The sequence below is a fragment of the Miscanthus floridulus genome, chromosome 4, assembly GCF_019320115.1.
Source record: "Miscanthus floridulus cultivar M001 chromosome 4, ASM1932011v1, whole genome shotgun sequence".
NCBI lineage: Eukaryota > Viridiplantae > Streptophyta > Magnoliopsida > Poales > Poaceae > Miscanthus > Miscanthus floridulus.
This window is the reverse complement of record NC_089583.1, coordinates 31,021,350-31,044,802: the sequence shown is the minus strand read 5'-3', so window position 1 is coordinate 31,044,802 and position 23,453 is coordinate 31,021,350.

Below are 23,453 nucleotides of genomic sequence, written 5' to 3'. Positions count from 1 at the left end.
TGTTCCGCTCTGTTATATGCAAACTCCATATGCGGCAAACACTCTTCCCATATCTTCAAATTGCGCTTTCAAAATGGCTCTCAACATGGTGGACAATGTTTGATTCACAATCTCAGTTTGCCCATCAGTTTGGGGATGACATGTTGTAGAAAACAGTAGCTTGGTCCCCAATTTATTCCACAACGTGCGCCAAAAATGACTCAAGAATTTTGCATCGCGATCTGAAACAATAGTAGAAGGCATACCATGCAAGCGAACGATTTTTTGAAAGAAAAGGTCAGCAATATGAACAACATCGTCGCTCTTATGACAAGGAATAAAATGTGCCATCTTAGAAAAACGATCAACCACAACAAAAATACTACCCGCCCCCTCTTAGTCCTTGGTAATCCCAACACAAAATCCATAGATATATCTGCCCAAGGAGTAGAAGGAACAGGAAGAGGCATATACAAACCATGTGGGTTCAACCGCGACTTAGCTTTTTGACATGTGGCACACCGAGCCACATACCGCTCTACATCTCGCCTCATCCTTGGCCAAAAGAAGTGTGTGGACAGCACCTCCTCTGTCATCTTGGCACCAAAATGTCCCATCAATCCGCCTCCATGTGCCTCCTGCAACAACAAAAGACGAATGGAACCAACTGGAATGCATAGGCGGTTAGCTCTAAACAAAAACCCATCGCTGATCATAAACTTATTCCATGTGCGTCCCTCTCTATAATTAAGCAACACATCCTTAAAATCATAATCAAGTGCATATTGTTCTTTAATGGATTGAAGACCAAAAATCCAGCAATCAAGTTGGGACAGCAATGTATATCTTCTAGACAAAGCATCAGCAATCACATTATCCTTCCCTTTCTTGTGTTTGATAATATAAGAAAAAGATTCAATAAATTCAACCCATTTAGCATGCCTACGATTCAGATTATTTTGAGAGCGAAGATACTTAAGCGATTCATGATCAGAATGAATAACAAATTCTTTAGGCCACAAATAATGACGCCACATCTCCAAAGAACAAACAAGTGCATACAATTCTTTATCATACGTGGAATAATTAAGAACAGGACCATGCAATTTTTCGCTAAAGTAAGCAACTGGTTTACCATCTTGCATCAAAATACCACTAATGCCAACTCCACTAGCATCATATTCTAGCTCAAAAGTCTTACCAAAATTTGGAAGTTGCAGCAATGGTGCATGTGTAAGCTTGTCCTTCAAAGTGTCAAAGGACTCCTCTTGTGCCTCTCCCTAATGAAACACCACTCCTTTCTTCATCAACTCATGCAATGGGGCAGCAATGGTGCTGAAATCTTTGATGAAGCGGTGGTAGAATGCTGCAAGACCAAGAAAACTCCTCACCTGTGTGACGGTTTGGGGAACCAGCCAGCTCTTTATGGCTTCAATTTTCATCTCGTCTACCTCAATTCCCTGTGGAGTTACAACATAGCCAAGAAAAGAAACTCGATCCGTGCAAAAGATGCACTTCTCAAGGTTACTAAATAAACGTGCATCACGTAAAGCATTAAAAACAGCACGTAAGTGATCCATATGTTCATCAAAAGACTTGTTGTAAATCAATATATCATCAAAGTAAACTACCACAAAATGTCCAATAAAAGCTCTTAAAACCTCATTCATTAAGCGCATGAAAGTGCTAGGTGCATTTGTCAAACCAAAAGGCATTACTAACCACTCATACAACCCGAATTTGGTTTTAAATGCAGTTTTCCATTCATCTCCAAGTTTCATTCTAATTTGGTGGTAGCCACTTCGCAAGTCAATCTTACTGAAAATTATAGAACCACACAACTCATCAAGCATGTCATTTAGCCTAGGAATAGGATGACGATATCGAATAGTAATATTATTGATGGCTCTACAATCAACACACATACGCCAACTTCCATCTTTCTTAGGAACCAAAAGTACAGGAATGGCACAAGGACTAAGGCTTTCACGTACATACCCATGGTCCAAAAGGTCTTGGACTTGTCACTGAATTTCCTTAATCTCCACAGGATTGGTTCGATAAGCAGCATGGTTGGGCAAGGTTGCTCCCGGAATCAAATCGATTTGATGCTCTATCCCTCTCATAGGTGGCAGCCCCAGGGGTATCTCAGCTGGAAAAATGTCCTCATACTCCTGTAAAAGTTTAGTGACAGCAGGAGGTACCGAGCTAACAATATCATCAAGCGAAAACATAGCTCGTTTGCATACTAAAGCATAGCAAATATCATCATCAGAAATTTCAGCAAAGTCACATTTTGTTGCAAGCATAACACCACCCTTCAATTTAATCCCCTTAGCCTTAGAAATAGATATAGACTTATCCTTTTTAGGTGGGAAAATAGAATTAGCAACTTGCTAATTTTCAGATTGAACATCATTGAAACTAGTGGCGCGTTCTCTATCAGCTTGTACAATTTGAGCAGGGGTCAAAAGTACCAAAGTAATTTTCTTTCCTTTATGCACAAAAGTGTATTTATTACTTCTACCATGGTGTGTAGCATCATTATCATGTTCCCAAGGATGACCCAATAAGAGTGAACAAGCTTGCATAGGTACCACATCACAATCAACAGAATCAGCATAAGAACCAATAGAAAATAAAACTCTGCAAGTTTGTGTTACCTTTGCTTTACTAGAATCTTTTAGCCACTGAATATGGTATGGACGTGGGTGTGGGCGTGTGGTCAAGCCAAGCTTCTTGACCAAATCAAAACTCACCAAATTGTTGTAGCTACCTCCATCAATAATGACACGTGCTCGATGGTCACTGATGACGAAGAAAATCTGGAACAAGTTATGGCATTGTAGCTTCTCAGGTTGCTGGACTTGTGAGCTGAGCACCCGCTGTACAATAATGCTCCTATAGGACGCCGTGGCCTCATCACCAAGGACTTTGCCGTCCTCCTCATCTACATCTTGGTCTTCTTCATCCTCAATGTTAGAGGTGCTGATGTAACCATCTTCTGTAGCAATATATGCCTGCTGACTTGGGTAGTCCTTCTACACATGGCCAATGCCATGGCAGCGGTGGCACTGAATACCCAAAGTGCGTCCCGTCGATGCAACGAATGAGGAACTCTTGGTAGGCACCTGTAAAGAATTTTTACCTGAATCTGAAGGTCGTGCGGGAGGTGTCTTAGGTGTAGCAGAAACTCCAGAGGCTGTTGGTCACTTGCTCGCTGGTGGAGGCATCCGAAAAGTGGTTGGCTTGGTCAGCCCCGAAGATGGTGCTGAGTGTGGCGTGTATGTGCTGGTGCTGACCTTGCTCTTGTTTCCTCACGTGGCCCAGCAAAGCAAGCCGTAGCCTAGCCGCACCACTCCTCTTCGTCTGTCTCTAGCAGCCAGCCCCGCGTCTCCTATCCCGCCGATAGCCTGAGCCCGCATGTTAGGACCTCCCCCTTCCTCTGGCTCATGTTCGAGCTAGACACTTCCCCGCCGCTGGAGTCCGCAGCTGCCCAGTTCTCTCCCCAATTGACGTGCCACGCAAGCTACTCCTCCCCTTAAATAGCTACCAATGCTGCTAGCATAGAAAAATCATTGTAATCTTCTTTGTACGCCACATGGATGGTACCCAGGACACCAGGTTTGTCATGCCGTACGTGTCTCCAACTCTCCACCTATACATAGCGAGCTGCTGCCCTGGTTCCTTTCTTTTTCCATGAGAAAACTATCGCCTATGCCCTAGTCAGATGGCATTAGCGCCGTCTCTCGTCTCATCCTGAGCGGAGCCATGGCACCGCCGGCGATGATCTGCGGTGCACCACACCCCTGATGCCATTGGAGGGAATCATCACCATCTCAAACCTCTATGTGCCGCCGGTGTGGTTGTCGTCTATGTATCATTGGAGCGCCATGTATTGGGAAGTCCAAGCCGTCTATCGTCTGTAGTCTCCATCATGGTTCTATGTTCACTGCAGCGGCCAACATCTATCATGTGTCACTACATCACATAGGGTTTGTAGGGGCGGTTTGGGCAGCCGGCCCTACCAAACCATCTCTACAAATCATGCATTTGTAGGGGTAGTTCCCAGACCGCCCCTACAAATCGATTTGTAGAGATAGCTGGTGTTATCAGCCGCCCCTACAAATCGATTTGTACGGGCGGCTGGTAACTCCAGCCGCCTCTACAAAATTGCTTTGTAGGGGCGGCTGTAGTACCAGCCGCCCCTACAGTACATTTTTCCACAAAAAAAATTCAAATTTATAATTCAAATTTAACCTAAACATATATATATATATGCATATATAATTCAAATCTGACCACAAGCACAAGAGCATTTTATAAACTACCATTACAAGTCCAATTCACAAGAATATATATAATCCATCATTAAATAGACATAATTCACAAGTCTAATTCGTTCCACAAGTCCAAACCATCCCACGAGGTAAGACCAATGTCAAATTCCATACACATTGTTATTAATGGCCTAAAGCTAGCCTTTCAGTCTCACGAAGGTGTTGGTACTAAGGATTTCTTCCTAAGTTAGAATCTCGGTCATGGTATGTGCCTTTGACGTGTATAATCTGGTCCAATATGAAGTTGAAAAGGTCACCGACGAGCTCTTAGAGTTGGTCATCCTTGTATGGGTCTCTTTTCATTTCTTTCTCTTCTTTCCACTACAAGAGAACAAGTTTCGATTTAGTATTTCATATCATGTGCGAAGTTTTTATACTATGGGTGAAGAGGTTTGAACTTACCCTTAAGGAATGTCTCCTATAGGCACTAGTGTTACTCATCATAGAACATACATAGTATCCACAATGTACACTCCCAGGCTTCTGCTTGGGGCACTGTGTGTTTTGCATATGGAAATGTTAAGTAATGCTTTTGATAGCCATGTAATGGAGTACTAAAGTAAGTTACACTTGCCACATATAGTGTTTTTATAGCCAGCCTTTCCTTCCTTACTGGATCATGCCTTCTGTGATGTTCATTGACATAGAACCTAAATGCCCTGTTCGAATTATTTTAGCAAATGCAACTTGTTAGTATCCAAAAGTGAATGTTACAAGTATGTATACAAACATATAAGCTAATGAGGATTGTCGATATGTATACGTCTTGAGAATCGATATGAAGTCTTTGTATGTCACCGAGTCCCTATCTATCCAATCAAAGACCCATGCCATGCTCCTCCCAACATCGACGCCTATACAAATCCAGTGGTAGCTACTTGAATTTAATCATAGAACTAGATAAGCTCTTTTGCATCGAATAAAATATATCGAGCAAAGCTTTAATTATAGAGTTGAACTTACTCAAAGTTATATGGTAGCCATATAGTAGAGTGTTGTTGGAGGTTTTTAAAAGCCAGGGCAATGTATGCCGAAACCTTAAGGGACTCTTGCCTTAGTTTCTTCGCACGGATGTCCTCTTTCTCCCAAAGGGTCTTTCCAGCAGCTAGCTCTTTGGCATCTAGTTTCCACTGTCTAGGGTAATTAAAATTTGTTTGTGCTATAGCTTGAGGGTCTATATACCCGTCTTTCACACTTGGCATTTGTTTTACAATGTGCACTTACATTCTACAAATCACGGCATGGGTAGTTACAACAAAATCCAAAGATTACATTCATATCATATTAGGAGGGCAAGGACTTGCATGCACCACATGTGAATTAGATTCATTTCCATTGCTCCGAGGTTAAAGCATGTCTGCATGTCATTGAAGTCAAAGATAATTTTCTCGGCTGGGCTTCCAAATGTGCTGACGGGGAAGCATGCTTGTTTGAGGTCTATGCTCGTTAGGAGAACACGCAAGTACCAATCATGGAACCTTCTCATTCCAAGTGGTAGGCGCTGGATGTCCCGGTTTGGTAGGAAGGGCTTGCCTCTTTCATATGTTTTTAGACAATTCTTTGACCATTTGATGGCATCAACATTTGGATACTTCTTTGTGTTTGGTCTCCTCAGAAGCCCATGTTGGGACTTTTTTAACTTGGTTCTCAGGCTTGAACTAGTCATGGGTATACCACTTGTGCACCGACGAGATGTCTTTCATCAGAACATAAATTGGCCTTATGGTGATTGGATGCTTCTTTTGAAGTTCCCATTTAGGCATGTCCTCATCTTCTTGTGCATCACCTTCTTCATGAGGCACTCATTGTTCATGTATCGGCTACGCTTGTTGAGAAGACTGTGGCATCTCATCATGCACTTTCTCGGTATGAGCTGGAGAAGGTTGCGGTTTATCAGGCACATGCTCACTAGGAGGCGGGGAAGAATGTGGCATCTCAAGAATGTGGTGGTCATGAGACGGTGAAAATATCTCCCTGTCCTCAACAACTCGCTCCAAATTTGAGAGAGGGGGAGGCGGCGAAGAAGCAGTCAATATAATGTCCCATTTGTGCCAGAGGATGAACTACCCCATTATGTCTCTAAGTAACACTAGCCCCTTGGGAGTTGCGTAGTCTATCCTCTACTGCATGAACTTGGGCTTCACGGTATGCACCTCGACCCTTGTGTAGTCCAGCGGTATCTTATTATTGTGGTGTAAGACACTGGGAGGATGTGCCACACCCGTTGCCACCTCCATCACAATGTTCTGCCGGCCACTGAGAAACACCAAGGTGCAACTAGTTGGTTCCCATATGCGATCGACGGGGGATGTGGCTACAGTGGAACCTTGGCTGCTAGGAACTTTTGGAGGGCTGCCAACTAATGCTAGTTCTCCCGATGGCACCATTAATGTCCGTGGCTCCATAGACAGTCCTTTCTCCTCTAGCGCCTTCGCAACTAGGGCCTTCACTTGGAGTTCAAGATTAGCCTCCTGGTCTCTGCCATGTTTCTTGTACATGTGCCTATCGTCTTTGAATCTGTGCTTCTAGGTCAGCCTTTCCCTAGCCCCCTGGTGTGGCCTGTGTGCTTGTTGTTTCCCAAGCCAAGGCTAAGCTCATCCCTTTCTCTAGAAGGATTGAATGAGCCCTTCTCCTCGTCTTCAGCATATTTCAGTATCCTTGATATTGCCTCTTGGGTCTCCGACTTATCAAACTTAAGATTACCATTGGATGATTCTATACTCCTCGCATATATTCAATTCCTTGAGCGTACCTTCAAATTCTTCACATCGATATTCCTAGAAGTTGCAGCCTCTTCGTCCATCTTCCTAAACTGCTCTTCCTTGGCATAGTAACCACCGAGGCCTAGATGATGGTGATGTTTGTTCCTCTTCGCCAGCTCAGTGTTACGGGCACTGAGCTCCAATAACTCTGGTGAAGTCTTCTGAGCCACGAGCTCCTCCCATTGACTAGGAGTTATGTTGCCAAACTCGTTGAAGGGAGTTAACCCCTTTTGGATATACTTCTTGTTGAGCTCTGACCTCCAACGTCGAAATGACTCTCCCATGATCTTGAAAGCATTTTTTTTACTAGTTCTTGCTTACCCTTTGGAAATCTAAAATTGAGCTTCAACTACTTATCACATAGTTTATCCTTTTTCTTCTCTGGTACCTCTTTCCAGTTAGGGATTGCTGGGTTCAATTTATCTCTTACTAGGGCCCCGATCGCATTACAGAATTGTCCTCTAAATTTCTTTGGCTCAAGGATCTCTCCTGCTAGCCCAACCTCTGTTATCACATAGCATGACTTATCTAGATATTGGTTTGCTTTTCTATCCCCTCGTTTCCTCTTTGGCTTGGTAGTCGTGTTCATGGTTGTGTCTTGAGGTTGTGGAGTAGAGGCCTCAATGTCCATCTCTATGGCTATTGCCTCTACTCTCCTTTTCTCTACTCCGTCTTGTCCATCGAGATGTCACAGACATCAATGTTGTCTTTTCTGAGTTTCAGGAGGGACCTGTATATACAACAGGTCAAACTGTTAGCAGAGGTAACACAGCCAAAGCTTTAGCAAAATTTACAAGCTAAGGCTTTATCCCTACCTCCTTGTTTGGGTCAAAATCCTTGTCCAAATCTTCCTCCGTTGGCCTCCTTCTGGCTTCACATGGGAAAGGATCCTCGGGACTTACATATCCCTCTTCTGAGTCATCCTCATCATCCTCTTCTTCTTCGCCTTCAGTAGCCTCTCCTGCTCTTCCTTATGCTCCCCCTTCCTCCTTGTCACACTGCTCCTGAGTAAGCATCACTTCTAGATCCTTTTCTAACTCATTATCGAACTGCTCCTGAGTAAGTTGGTCCTCTAGTGCTTGCTCCTCAAAGGTTGGCTGCTCATCATGCTTAGGGCATCGGGCTACACTGTCTAGTGTTTGCGACATTATTTCGCGCTTTGTTCTAATAGATGCAAGAAAGTATGCTTTAGGTACGCGAGAAGGTATAAGAAATCAAAAAGCTCTATAAACCAAAGTAGTCCTATAAAACAATAATATATAAAAAACGAGTAGTTGGAGTAGCAGAGGCCTCAGAAACATATCAATCATCATTTGATCATGAACTTGGAGCATCAAGGCATCATAACAGAGAAGAGAGGAGAAGGTAATGTAGGGGTGGCTGGTAATGATGCCAAGTTCCTCATAAGTTCTTGATCATCAGCTCATATTCCATATAATATATGGACTTGGACAATTTCATCATTGGCAAAAAAGGAGAGGAGAGGAGAGGGGAGATTTGGCAAAAAAAAGCAACAACTGCTTAGCAAACATAGAGCAGCAGCTGATGGCAAAAATAGCCAAAAAATAGCTGACTGCTGCCACATGGTTCGAAGACCCCTGCAGATCCACCAAACAATAGCTACTTAACAAACATATATATGTCACTGTTAACAAACATAGAGAGAAGAATAGTAGAGTATAGAGAATCTAGAAACTGTAGGTTCAAGCTGTTTACTTAATTTGTTCAGATCTAGACATAAAAACAAAATGCAGACCATATGTGTCTTAATAAAAATAGGGGCGGAATGGGGATTTGCTTATGACGGGACTCAGAAGGATCTAAGATCGGCGAAGCATGGAAAACACGAGCACCTAAGTGAAGAGAACCAGAACATAGGTAGCACTATGATCAGATAAGAGGATCAAGAATAGGGACCGAGCACAGCAACAAGGACATAGAGAAATAATATACTATTTCCTGTGTGGCCGGTCACAGAACGGGCCCGACCTAAGGACGCTGAACTATGTCAACAGAAAATTAGAACAACAACAGCTACCAGGAAGTGTCATTAGGCTTGTAACCAACGTTTTTATATGATTGGCCAGAGCCAACAGAATAGAGTGGAATTTCAGTACATGCCAACCACAACACCAAACACAATAACAAAAGCACCAACCATGCCTGCTTTCCATTATGATGTAAGGGCAATCATTTCCAATTTTCTAAAATCAAGAAGTATTCCCCAAACAGGAAAAAGAAGCTTAGGTAAAACGTGTGAAGCAAGTCATTTCGTTAGGATGAACCAATCAACTGAACTGACTGACTGAGCGTAGTGCCAAACAAGGGTTCAAACGAATTCCTTCTAGCCAATAGCAGCCTTGAACATCTCAAGGAACAATTAAAAAGACTTAATTGTATAGCACTAGTTCAGTAATCTGGAAGCAAGACAGATTTTGAACTAAAACGAATTGCAACTGATGATGGCGCAATAATGAATGTTGGAAACTAAAGAACAGCCACACACATACTGAATCACGATAATAATGCTACTAGGCAGTGTGAGATTGACGAAAATACTATTTGGTTCAGCAAACATGTCAAAAACTACATATAACATACATGACTAACAAAATTACTAGAGGAAACCAGAATCAAGAACAAGCATTCCAAAAAATACTTATTCCTAAAAATTATCTTTCAGAAATCAAATTAAACATGCAGAGAAGCTGTGTAATCAGCTACAGAGCTCTTAGCTCAGCTCAAGCTTAACTGTGGCCACTATGGTTGGTATTACTTTCCAGAGCCAACATGGACCTAGGCCATTGGGTACCCAAATGGGGTAGCACTTCAAAGGGAAGCAACCAGCTTTGGTTGTTTCTCTGTCTTTTTCTTTTCATGTCAACTCCCTAGTCCCCATAGGCGGACCCAGGGCCCGGTGACCCTAGGCGCCTACCCGGGCTTGGATGGAAGCTGGGTGTGCATAGGTTGTGTGGCGTGGGCATCTAGGCAATAGTGATCATAGGCACACAAACACTGATCTGCTCAGCTTTTGCCACCCAATAAATACAACCCAATGTAAAGCGAAAAATAGGTAATCAAGTAACTGAATATACTCAGCTTTTGCTATGACTTTTACTCGTGTTAAACTTGACTCATCAATTGATCATTGCCCTAGCTAATCACTTATCCATGGCCCTTCGCCCCTCCCAGCAGCTGCTCTATATACTCCTTATATCTTTTTTCTGCCCAAGTATACTATTGCATTTTTTGTAGCAATTACCCAAAATTATTTAGGGTCGTAATGAGACAAATGTTGTAATATCTCCTTTGTCTTAGTGTATGGTGATTTTAGTACCATATTATTAAGTTCTTTGACTTCCATTTATAGAAATGGTCAATATATTTTTATCGGTTGTTATCTTCGCCTAGGCTCTAAAAATGTTCAGGTCCGCCTCTGCTAGTCCCTACAAGGTGTACAGATCCCATTGACTTGATCAGTAAAGAAGTCAATCCCCTAACCATAGTTTTTCATTCCCTAACCCACCCTTTCTCCTTAGACACCACCAGCCATGGCACCTACACGTCCAGGGTGTCAGATGTATACGAACACCTATTTGAAGTCACATGATCATATATGCCATTCTTAGCTACACTTCAGAACAAGGACGCTCCTAGGTCCTGACTCCTGCCTAATGGTGAGCATGGCAGATGAAGTTATATATATTATGTCAGAACTACATCAAATTGACAAACATACAATAAAGCAAGAAAAGTGTTAATTGTGATAGAGTTCTGAATTAAGTAATTCGGTATTATAACTCTCTCCATTCAAATTCATAATGAAGATTTGAAATAACAGTCCCATTTCCATATATCCATACGTTAAGGAAAAAACATGAATCGAGAATGCATATGGTATAGCTATAGAAAGACAAATATTTAGGAATGACATTTATTATCTAGGATTCTGGAAGCAAGATAAATACTTTTCATGTCAAAATATTATAAAAAGGAAACGGTAAATCTGCGCAGCATCAAATACCAATTTCAAATAGAACAATGTCTGCTAGTTTTGTTTTTAGTTCCCTGATATGTTCTATAGTTAGCTGGCACAGATAGCAGGAGATAGAAATGCTGATAATTTTTCTTGGTGTTTTAATAATTGAATTATCAGAATGTTGTACTGTTTCAACTGAATATTTAACACATATATAACAAAAGAACTAACAAAGTTCTCTTACCTTTTCAAAGTTCATAGAACTAGTTTAAGTTTGAGTAGTCAATGCACCACATATAGAAATGTTGGTATTTTTTCTTGTGATCCTGTCTATCCTTTTTCCGAACCAGTTTTGACAAGGTTTTTCTAGATTACCTTCTATAGGTTATTAACCATGAATTTAGTTTCTGTCAACACAACATGTGCGCATCTTTAGGTGATCATTAATCAATAACACATCACACCAAGGATTGCCCTTGATCACAATTAATAGCAAAACTTCTAAAAATCATAGTTTCACTGCTTGCATCATCTAGTATTGCTGTGTAAAAAAAATTTATACAAGTTTTGAACTAAGTTTGGCTGTTATGCAATGCTGTCGATTCAGTACAGTACAACGAACACAAAACACCATGCATGAACAAGAAGATACAGTCATACAACACAACAAGAAAGAAAGTATATTTGCAAAAAGCAAGTATATAAGATGGAAGAATGATGGAAGGACAGACATAGGACACCGACATACCACACCATGATCGGATCTCAAATCTAAATTTGAACTGCACCTGGACCTCGGTTGCTGTAGACTTGGTGTTGAACTCTAACAGCTGCGTTGCAGAAAGAATTCAGAGGACAGAGAGAGAAGAATCAAGAATTCTTTAGCGTCATAAGAATCCAACTTACACTAATGTAGGGGAATAGATACTCAAATAGCACTTCGAAGCCTAAGGGAATGTCACAGCGGATCCCAGGGACAGAGCTGCGTTGCAGAAAGAAATCAGGGGACGAAGAGAGAAGAATCAAGAATTCTTCAGCGTCATAACAATCCAACTTACACCAATGCAGTAGAAAGGGAGTCTCGAAGAGCACTTGAATAGCCTACGTGATGTCTCAACGGATACCAGGGAACGCTCGGCCTGAAAAACAAGAATCCAAGATATTAGGGGAGGGAAAAAACCAAAAAACACATGATGAGAAAAGAAGTGGAGAGGAGAAGCATGAAGCTCCTCAAAACTATCTCCAGCACGTAGGAATTCAATGGAGGCGGGAGGGGCGTCGGAATTCGATAGGCCGGCTAGCAAGGGCGGCAAGTGGCAACCCAGCCGAGTCCCTCTGACTCCTAAGTGGCGCGGAGGGCGGTGGCCTGAGGGAGGCGCCCGGGTGGCATGGAGTGTGACCTCCATGAGGCGCATAGGGAGTCCAGGTGGGGGAGGGCAGTGGGGCTGGCAGCATGGAGCGAGGCGCTCGGGCTTTGTTGTCGCACCTGTGGACTGGGTTGTGGAGGAGGCGGCGGGTCGGCCAGCCGGGGGCTCAACCCTAGCCATCGTGGAGATTGGGCAGCCTAACGGCGTCGGGAGGAAGAAGAGAGCTCCGAACAATTATGAAATTTCAGCCCTCGAGCGCCCGTGCTTATAAACCCAGGACGATTTGTAGGGGCGGTTCCTGATCTAGCCGCCCCTACAAATATTTTCTATTTTATTAAATTATTAATTCTATATTTTTTATATCACAAAACACAAAGTAAATGCATATAATATTTTGTATTATTCTATATATGCACAAATATATAAAAAACAATTTACTGATATTCAAAATAATATAGAAAACAAAAAAAAAATCAAATATAAAAAAAATTGAATTATAAAACTTCGACTATAATTTTAGGATATTAAATGACCTAAAATGAAAATGTTGTAAACATAAAAGTTGTATAACTTATCAACATGTACAACTTTTATTTTGGTCATCTTGTCATGTGACTTTGTTTGAATGATTCAAAATTTGAAATTCAAACAATTACAACTTGAAACAACATTTTAAAAGAGTAAATGATTTTAGCTGAAAAACTCATGAATACCAAAGTTGTAGAACTCATCAATATGTATAACTTATATTTTGATCATCTTTTAATTTGACAAAATTTGAACAGTTCAAAATTTGAATTTCAATAAATGTCAACTTCAAATAAGATTTTGAAACCTTAAATTGTTTCCAATAAGAAAGTCATGAACATAAAATTTGTTGAACACATCACTATCTACAACTTTTATTTTGGTCATCTTTTTATTTGACAAAATTTGAACAGTTAAAATTTTAAATTTCAATAAATGGCAACTTCAAACAAGATTTTGAAATCTTAAATGATTTCAACTATAAAAATCGTGAACATAAAAGTTGTTGAACTGATCACAATCTACAACTTTTATTTTGGTCACTTCTTCATTTGACAAAGTATTAGCAAACATTATTCATAAATTCACATATAACTCATAGTTTCATGAACTATACGAGAGACATGTTGATTTGTGAACAATGTTTACTATCACTATATCAAATAAAGAAATGACCAAAATAAAACTTGTAGATCTTGATGAGTTATACAACTTTGATATTCATCACTTTTTCAGGTGAAATAATTTGGTGTTTCAAAATCTTGTTAGAACTTGTCATTTTTTAAAATTTGAAAAGTTGAATTGCTCAAACTTTATCAAATAAAAAGAATGACCAAATCAGCATAGTAACTTGATAGGGCATGATTTTAAAAAATTTTAGGAAAAAAAATCATAACATTTGGAGTTAGTATAAGGGAGAAAGACTAGTTATAAATTTTACCTAGAGATTAAAAAGAAAAATTAGAACTATTCATGATGATCAATAATTAACAAGTGTGATTTCTCTTTTTAATCTGTGGCCAAAACTTACAACTAGTTTTTTTCCCTCATACTAACTCCAAATGTGATGGTTTTTTTCCTAAAATTTTCTAAAATCATGCTCTATTATTTTAGTCTGGTCATCTATCTTTGTCACTAATTTTGGACAATTCAAATTTTGAATTTCAGAAAATGAGAACTTCAAACCTGATTTTTAACCATTAAATGATTTTAGCTGTAAAGGTGATAAGTATAAAAGTTGTATAACTTGTCAAGATCTCTAACTTTTATTTTGGTCATTTCTTTATTTTATAAAGTGTTAAGTGCTTGTTTTAAGTATTTCAATAGTAGTCTGAACATGCTACAGTAGTAATAAGTGTCTGTTTCAAGTGTCTGCGTGTTACAGCTGTTTTAGTAGTAATAGAGTGGATGTTGCAATAGGTTCATCTGGATGTTGCAAAGGGTAGTCTCACACACATGCATAAATGTAGTCTCATACACATACATAAGTCTATAGTGTCAGACACATACATAAATATATAGTCTCACACAGATGCATAAATGAAGTCTTACAAACACTCCACATTCAATAACTAGCTAGCCCGCTGTAACGATTTTCCCTTGACACCTTTTCGTTCCCATGGCAATATGTCTTTGGGCAGGTTCTTTTCCACAACACTAATCTTCTTAGGAAAGTCTATAAATAGAGGCATCTCATCATAGTTATTGTAAGCTTCAACATCGTCCACGCCATCAACTCCGATAATGTGCTATTTCCGAAGGCAACCACGTGCTTTGTCTTCTTCGGGGGGAGGTTACTTTGTGAGTCAGGCATATAGAAAACTTGTGTGACACGAGAAGCGAGCACCTAAGGGTCATCTTGGTAGCCTAGATTCTCGAGGTCCAAAACTCTCAATCCGATATCGTTAAGTTGGTGTTGTTTGATCTAGCGGCATTGAAACAGGGCCACCATTATATCCCTTCCATAGTCAAGTTCCCATATCTCTTCAATGATGCCAAAGTTGGATCTTTTGCCCCACTCCATCGAGTGCTTCTATTCGAACGCTGTTGTTTTGGTTCACATATTTACTATCCAAGATGTCACTTGTCTCGATGGCCCCTCCTCCAACCTACTAATGGTAATAGAGTCTATGGTTTGTCCAGGCAATATGTTTTGGTCCTTCAACCATGTAGTTAGTCATTGCTTATGCTATTTCATGACCCAATCATCTAAACGACCATTTCTCTCCGCCATAATGATAGCCAAGTGTTCATCAATATACGGTTGCATCAGTTGTGTACTCTACAAGACACTGTAATGCGCCCAACTCACTTCTTTGTAATCATGGTCAATGAATACTTTTCTACCACTGGTGCCCTCCCTAGCCAGCCTACCCTTGTGACGAGAATTAGGTTTACCAATCCCTTTCTGTACTTTTAGGTACTCTTAATAGCACTCGATGACTTCTTCAGTACTGTAACCCTCTATCATGGAGCCCTTTGGGTATGCTCGATTATGCACATATTGGCTTAGAACCAACATGAACCGCTCGTAGGACCACATTTCATACAAGTAGTAAGGGCCCAACGCCTATATCTGATGAACCATGTGAATTATGAGATGTGGCATTATATAAAAAAGCAGGAGGTAAACACATCTCTAGTTGGTTTTGTGTCTCCACCACAAATTCATGTAGGTCACTCAGCTCTTTCTTGCCAATCGTCTTCTATGAGATCTTCGAAAAGAAGTAGCACATGCGGGTGATGGCCATTTTCAAGAACTCTTGCTTTATAGCCCTGATTGCAATAGGTAGAAACACTGTCAGCATCACATAACAATCATGAGCCTTGCAGTGTGTTATTGACAAGTCCTTAATTGACACTAGCTTTTTCACATTCGCTGAAAACCCAATTGGGACTTTGACCCCCCCTTAGGAAATTACATATAGCTCTCTTCTCTTCTGGTGTTAGGTTGAAGCACGCCATGGGCAGAGTGTATTTTCCATTAGCCTCAGGTACTAGGTGAAGTTGTGGCATCATGTTTGCTGCACCATGTCTTTCTGTGATTTTAGACCATCCTTTGACTTGCATGTGTCCATCAAGGTAGCATTGAGACTCTCAAAGACATTCTTCTGCACTTGCATAGCATCAATGGCATGGGGGACCTCCAAGTCTGGCTAATAAGGCAGATACTGAAAGAAGATTGATTGTTTCTTGAAAGGTACACCTTCGACAGGAGTTGTGCTTCTATCTCTGTTCGTCCCATCTGGATTCTTCTTTGCATAGACGACACATATGTTTTTCACCATTCTGTACACGTGTTCTCCATTATAACGTCTCTCCATGGGGGGTTCAATCTCTGGGGTGTTATCATAAAATCTAAAGAACAATTTGCTACGGTACTCGTGACTTGTCTTTATGAAGTGTCGGTTTCTTAGGTAAACTATCTTCTTAGATGCATCTAGGAACACCCATGTAGTACCATCCAAGCAAACTAAGCATCCCGTCTTCCCTTTGATCTATCCAGACAAAGCAAACAACATGGGGTAATCTTTGGTAGTAACAATTATTATTGCTCTACATATGAAGTCCTCCTTTTGGAATGCATCATACATTGGCTCCCCATGCCTCCATAGCCTCTCCATTTCTTGCATCAAAGGCTCGAGGAACACGTCTATATCAATGCCTGGTTGTTTAGGGGTAGAAATAAGAATAGTGAGGAGAAAGTACTTTCTCTTCTAACACAACCATGTTGGGATATTGTACATGGTCAAGATCACTGGCCAAGTGCTATGGTCGCTCATCCTCTCATTGAAGGGATTCATTTCATCGGTGCTCAAGCCAAATCATACATTCCTTGGGTCATTGCTGAATTCTTTATGCTTCTCATCGATCCTTTGCCACTAACTACAATCAGCAAGGTGTGCAATTTATCATCATCCACCTTGCGCTCATCATCCTACCATGTCATGAGTGTGGCTTCTTTAGGGTTTAGGAAGATATGTCTCAAGTGGTCGGTCACTGGTAGTACCACATTTCCAAGGAAGGAATTCTTCTCTGCTTTGCATCGTTGCCTAATGGAGTGTCCTCTGGGGGCTGAGATTCTTGTACCACCTTTTTCATAACCTTCTTATTCCTCTTTTTCCCCATGGAGGCTTTGTCCCCACCGTAAAGGTCATTGTTCTTGTACCGGCTGGCTCCACACCGGGGACATTTATCTAGTGACTTGAATGTTTTGCCATGAAAAAGGATATAGTGGTTAGGGCATGCATAGATTTTTTCAACCCCCATTGTCAATGGACTTATGATCTTCTTCGCTTGGTATGTGTTGGCAGGAACTGAGTTTGGTTATGGCAGCACCCATGACATGAGATGTAATAGATCATTAAAACTACAGTTTGACCAGCCGTACTTTGCCTTCAGGATGAGTGGCTCAAGCACAAAATGTAGCAATGTCCAATGTGTTGGACAACCCTTTTCAACACCAAACACAGTCTCTTTCGATGCTTTTGTCACCCTTTCCAAATTTTCTAGACCTTTCAGGCTCTTTAGTAAAATCTTTGGTCCAAGGGCTCGAATCATGTCCTCCAAAGCATCTTCATCCCCGACACGTGCTCCGTCATCATTATTGGCACCACCTTCATTGTTACCATCCCAACCACCACCATCACCACCTTGTTCATTGCCAAACTCGGGATCCATTTGTGCATCAAGCTCTGCTGAATATTGGGCAGGGATTCTAGGGTTTCGTCATCGTATTCCTCCTCATCCTCGTCGTTAACAATAACCGTTTCACCATGATGAATCCACACTATGTAGTCCTCAACAAATCCTCGCATAATTAAATATGATCTGATGATAGTCACATCTGTCCATGCTATATGGTTCTTGCAATCTTTATAGGGACAAATAATTATATCCTTATTCTCTATCAATGTCGTTGCATGCTTCTCTACGGCTTCAATAATTTTGTCCACCTCTTCATGGAAACCTGCCTTGAACCTTAACAAACCATACATCCAAGAGTTCCTGTACTCCATATTTTACAACAACAACAAAACAAACATTAAAGGACTACTTATTTAGATATATATAAAAATGAATCAAATTAATAATTACTTGAGAATAATTGTATATACTTCAGATATATATGAATATAAATCAAATATAATTACATGAAGAATACAAACACACCATGGTAGAGGAAAATTAATTAATGGCCTATTTATCCATAAATAATTCAAATGCATATTTGTTGATTACAATAAAGAATTTCAAAGACAACAATTAGCAACAATTATATTTTACCCAATATCTTTCATGCAAACCCTAAGTCCAATTTCATCAAACATAAATTTACAAAAATGAAATTAATAAAAAAACCAAACCCTAGATCTAGATCTAGATCTACATGCACGCGAAACATCCATAAAACTAACTAATTGTTCACTAAAATCAAGAAACATGGACCAAATAAGGGTATGATCTTGTTCCCCTACCTAATTTACCCTAATACATTCAAAACTTGGGTCTAATTTGCTTCATAAGTAGCTCAAGAACCATAGAAGAGAGAGAAAAGCAAAACTCTAATTACTCACTAACCAACCATTAAAACTTCAAAAAAAGTGTGGAATAACATTTTCTTACCTTCTACAACCTCTCCACCAAAGGATTTGAGACCAAAACCTTCCCCCCTTAGTAGAGTAATTTTTGGGAGGAGCCCAAGGCCTCCCTACTTTTTGTTCATGGGTTGGAGTGAGTGACCCGAGGAGGAAAAAGGGGCCGCAGGTTTTTAAACGTGGGGCATTTGTAGGGGTGGCTGGTGATTGAGCCACCCCTACAAATCGCAACATTGGGGGCGGCTGGTGAGTGAGCCACCCCTACAAATTGACCCATTTGTAGGGGCAGCTCATATCACCAGCCGTCCGTACTGTGCCATTTGTAGGGGCGGCTAGTCTCGTGGGTCCTGAGCACGCCCATTGTAGGGGCGTCTCCATCAACAGCCGCCCCTACAAAAAAATTGTCCCATTGCTACAAACGTTTTTTGTAGTAGTGTGTGGATGCGAGAAGATGGCGTGCCTGGATAGTAGACAGCAAACGTCTATGAGCCAGAGCAGAAGTTGTCCTGGGAATTCAAAGATGTTGTCTTTTAGAATCGTGCAAACTACCTGCATGCTCTCCAAGGATTTACATACAGGTCTTTGTTTCCTCTCTAAATGCTTATTCATGGATCGTTGCATCTTCCATGTTTCCCATTAAATCTCTGCAGTTATGGTCATGCCGTTTATCATTTTTCTTTTATTTGAATCAGCTTTAGTCTATTCTTTTTGCTCGAGTATATATGTGACGATGTAATCTAGCAATGACATTTATCATACCAAATATCACTAAATCTTATAATTAAAATACTAGTTTGATTAATATGCATGTGTCGACATAGAATTTTTGCCTCCGTGCCGAGGACACACGTAGCAAGCCGGAAGGGTCTGCTCGATGAAGCAGATCCACCTGGCTTCAGCGCAAGGGTGGTCGATCCTACGCAATCCTCTCGAGACATGCCAGTCAATTTGACCCTACAATTGATAAGGAGAGAAAGCTTATCAGTAATTAAGGGTGGAACATGCCGGTGTTGCCAGACAGTCCCGAATGTGCGGCTCTGAGAGCCGATATGAGAGGAAATCGACTAAATAGCAGATTCCTGCATGTTCACAAGAATGAATCGATTAAAGCTCATGGGGTTGTATAAGAAGGATCGGTTATCATTTAGGATAAACGTTATTTAAGCAAAATATTAATCAATGGCAATAAGATATCAATAAGATAGCAAAATATTAATCAATGGCAAAATATTAATCAATAGCAAAATATTAATCAATTACAAGTACCCGAACTACTTTTATTTAAAGAAACAACTCAACATCTCTTAACCATTTAATAAAGATAAATCTAATGAACATGTTAGATCTCATCTATCGCCATGACTAGTGGGTCATGAGGCAGAATCATGCAGGCCATAGAAACAACGATAGACTCGACGACCCTAACTCATTACTAATATCAGTGGGGCATGAGGCAGAATCATGCAGGCCGTAATACAATAGCAAGTGCATGGGGCTAACGCATCTTTCAACTTATCACTACTTCAATGATCTCATAATGTGAACTATTTGTGGAAGCATTCGATATCGGCTAAACAGCCGATTCAGGCATAGCGCATAGTTAAGGTCATGCCTTCTCAGGAACGGGTCTACTAACTAACGATCCCCACTCCACGGTGCCAACAGTGGGGTAAGAGGCAGAATCCCACAGGTCGTGATGATGGGCCATGGAACGATTTTCATTAACTAATAGATCTACTCAAGATCGGACATGCCTTAACCGCATGCTATGCACGATTAAGATTGGCACAAAACAGTCGACAAAAACATAACTCATCGCTTAAGATATAGATTAGATCAGTTTTAGTTTAGCAAACGATGAGTTAAATAGGATACAAGGCCGATCCAGATCAATCTCAATCAGGCAGAGTGATATTGCTGTAATTAGATAAATAATGAAAGCAATAAGCAATATCGGTAACTTAATGAATCTACCAAAGACTACCATACTAAGGTAGAGCCGATAACTTGACCTTGATCTAATTCAAGCAGTGGGGTGTGAGGCAGAATCACACAGGCCATACTTGAATTAGACAAGAATCGATAACTAGCCTATACCAGAGTCACAGTGGGGGTCGACCGGATCAATGTAGCCATACGAACAGAGGTATAAACCTTGATGGTACTTACAGACAAGCAGTGGAGGTTGACCGGATCGATGTAGCCATACTCGCTGAAGAACTCGCCAAGATCTATTCTACTCCTACTCCTAAGGGGTGGACGGAGCTGAAAAAGTAATTGACTTTGTATTTGATTGATTGATTCCTTTTTACAATAGCCGGGGTTTGGTATTTATACCCAGGACCTACGCACGACTCCTATCTAAGCACGACTCATCACAAATTTTGACTCTAAAGAAAACATTCCTAATTTAAGATAACTTGGACTCTAATCTTTCCCTTTTTGCAGAGTCCTACATGTTTCGTCCTGGCACCAAATCGTAGCCCTTTGTCATTATCTACTGGCGATATCCGGAGAAAGCTGATTCCAGTTTTTGGCATCCGAATTAGCTGGTTCTGGTCTGCACGCAATTGATTCCTTAACGACATGATTTTGGGAGCTTTCGAGTCTCCGCGACCTTCTTTCCAAATTTTAGTGTAAACACATGCCCCCCAATTTTGGGATAAAAGAAATTTTATTCTAAAATTACCATGTCTGTGTTCCCAATAGGTCCACCATCATGGGTAAAGAATCTTGATCAGGGGTCTACTGTCTATCGCTGCCTATGTTAGCTCATGAGCCGATGCTTCAAAAACTTTTACAGAGCCTCATGGGTCTTTGGATTTATCTTCCTGGGCCAGCTATAAAATGCCCATCTGACTCTGGCGAGAGCAACTCAACAATTCAGCCATGCTTTGTTTTCATCTACTCTCTTGAGTGCCTCTAGTTCCGCTAGACCCTCCATGGTCTGCCCTCTTGTTATGAAGATCTTGAGCGACTAGAAGAATTCTTGTGCATAGGGTGATTGCGTTACTTATCCTAGCACCTCGTTGAGCAAGAAGATCTATCATTGCGGTTAGAAGAATCCTTGTGATATCACCTAAGTCTTCTCTTCATGCTCATAAAGATGTTCTAGTGTTTGTAAGGGCTAGAATGTTTGATCACCTTCCCCTTGTTATTCCTCCAAACGCCCACCGGGAAAGCCTCAGGCTTTTTTCCATAGTTCCTCAATTTATTGAGAAATCTGTTGAGCCTATGTTAGGTGGGCGACCTTTCTTCCTCTCGGGTATAACTTTATTGATGGGCCGATGCGACTTGGTTCACAATGAGTTTCAGCCTTATGGAAATTTGGACTCCCTTCAATCTAAAGAAGTTCTGGTGAGGTAATCCCTGGTCAATGTATCCACCCCACAATATTTTGTAATTTGGGGAAGTAATAAATTCGAGTCCGTTATCTCTTCGTTATCCGTCCCCTGAATTCCTAGAGTGTCGTTCCGCCTCCTTTTCCAATTCACATCCTTGGTGAAATCTATCTTTCCGCATCCCAGGGATATATATATACGGGCCATGGTTGTGGATCTAAGAACAACCCGCTTTGCCTCAAACCTTTCTGCATCCTTATACAGTTCCTACTCTTCCATAGGTTTGAGATTATGGAAAACAAGATGCTTGCTGTGGAGGGCCTCGATGGATCTGTATCATCATACCAACACATCCATCATCAAGAGGGTGAATCTTGTGATGCCCTCACTGCCACGAGGAATAGGGCCGATTCCATTTGGCCTTTAGGGCCCTCTTCGTTGACCGCTCGTCACTAGTTCCTTTGTCGTTAGAGGAGACAGATTGACGTTGATGATCTGCTTGCCTCCATCGATCGGCATGGCCAGAACCTTGCTGAATGCCTCTCCCTCGTAGAATCAGCCCTGGCCATGGTTAGATGTCGATCACCTCCTAGGGTTGATTCAGTGGAGGATAGGCTAGCCAAGGCTGAGGCTAGGATTATGGGTAAGATACACGTCATATCCTTTTCTCTCTTCTAGTTTCATCTTCAAGGCACTGATCATCTCCCCTTTCAATCTTTTAGATCTATCTGCCCAACTAGAGAGTCTTCGATCAGCTATAGATCATGTGGCGGGATTTGTCAATGACAGGGGCGCCGTTCTGGTGGTTCGCTTGCATGACATCCCGAATCGTGTTAGGGAGGTCGCCCTTCATGGAGTTCATCATGGAGCCGCCATGGCGTTGGCTGCTGCCCAAGCCCATTCGGGTCATAATCTTCAGCTTCTTCCCCATGGTTTTCTAGACGCAACGTACCCTAGGGAGCATGAGCGCTTGGTTGAGGGTTTTATGAGCACCGCCAACTCTATAGCTTTTAATGCCCTGGCCGATGATATAGTAGGCAAAGTATTTTCTAGCCCATAGCTTGTAATAGGTGGTGTTTAGCAAACAACTTTCTTGCTTTGAGTGATTTCCCTTTGTTTCGTACTTCATTTTGTATGCATCACTCTGTTGGCATAATCAATACGCCTCGCACTGGCTTTTCACCCCTTCGGGTTTACCCTCTCGCTAGCAATGATACCCTTCCGATACCGGCTATTAAAATTGATGGACGAGCAAATCAATTATTAAGTGTCAATCCAAATGCTAGGGTAATATTCCTTTAAATATTTCCCATTTGATTGCTCTACCGAATTTCCTCTCCCCTCTCAGTATCTTTAGAATACAAGTGTTACCAGGCACACAACATCTAATCTAGTAAAGTCCTTTCCAGTTGAGTGACCTTTCATCGAATCTGCTGCCCCCTGGCGATTTTTTTAGAATTGCTTAATTTTTTACCCTCAACCCTTAGTTTATCGGCTTCAAAGTTTTTGAGAGCATGCAACCGAAAGTAATTCAAATCTTCTGAGTTGTCCATTACAAAA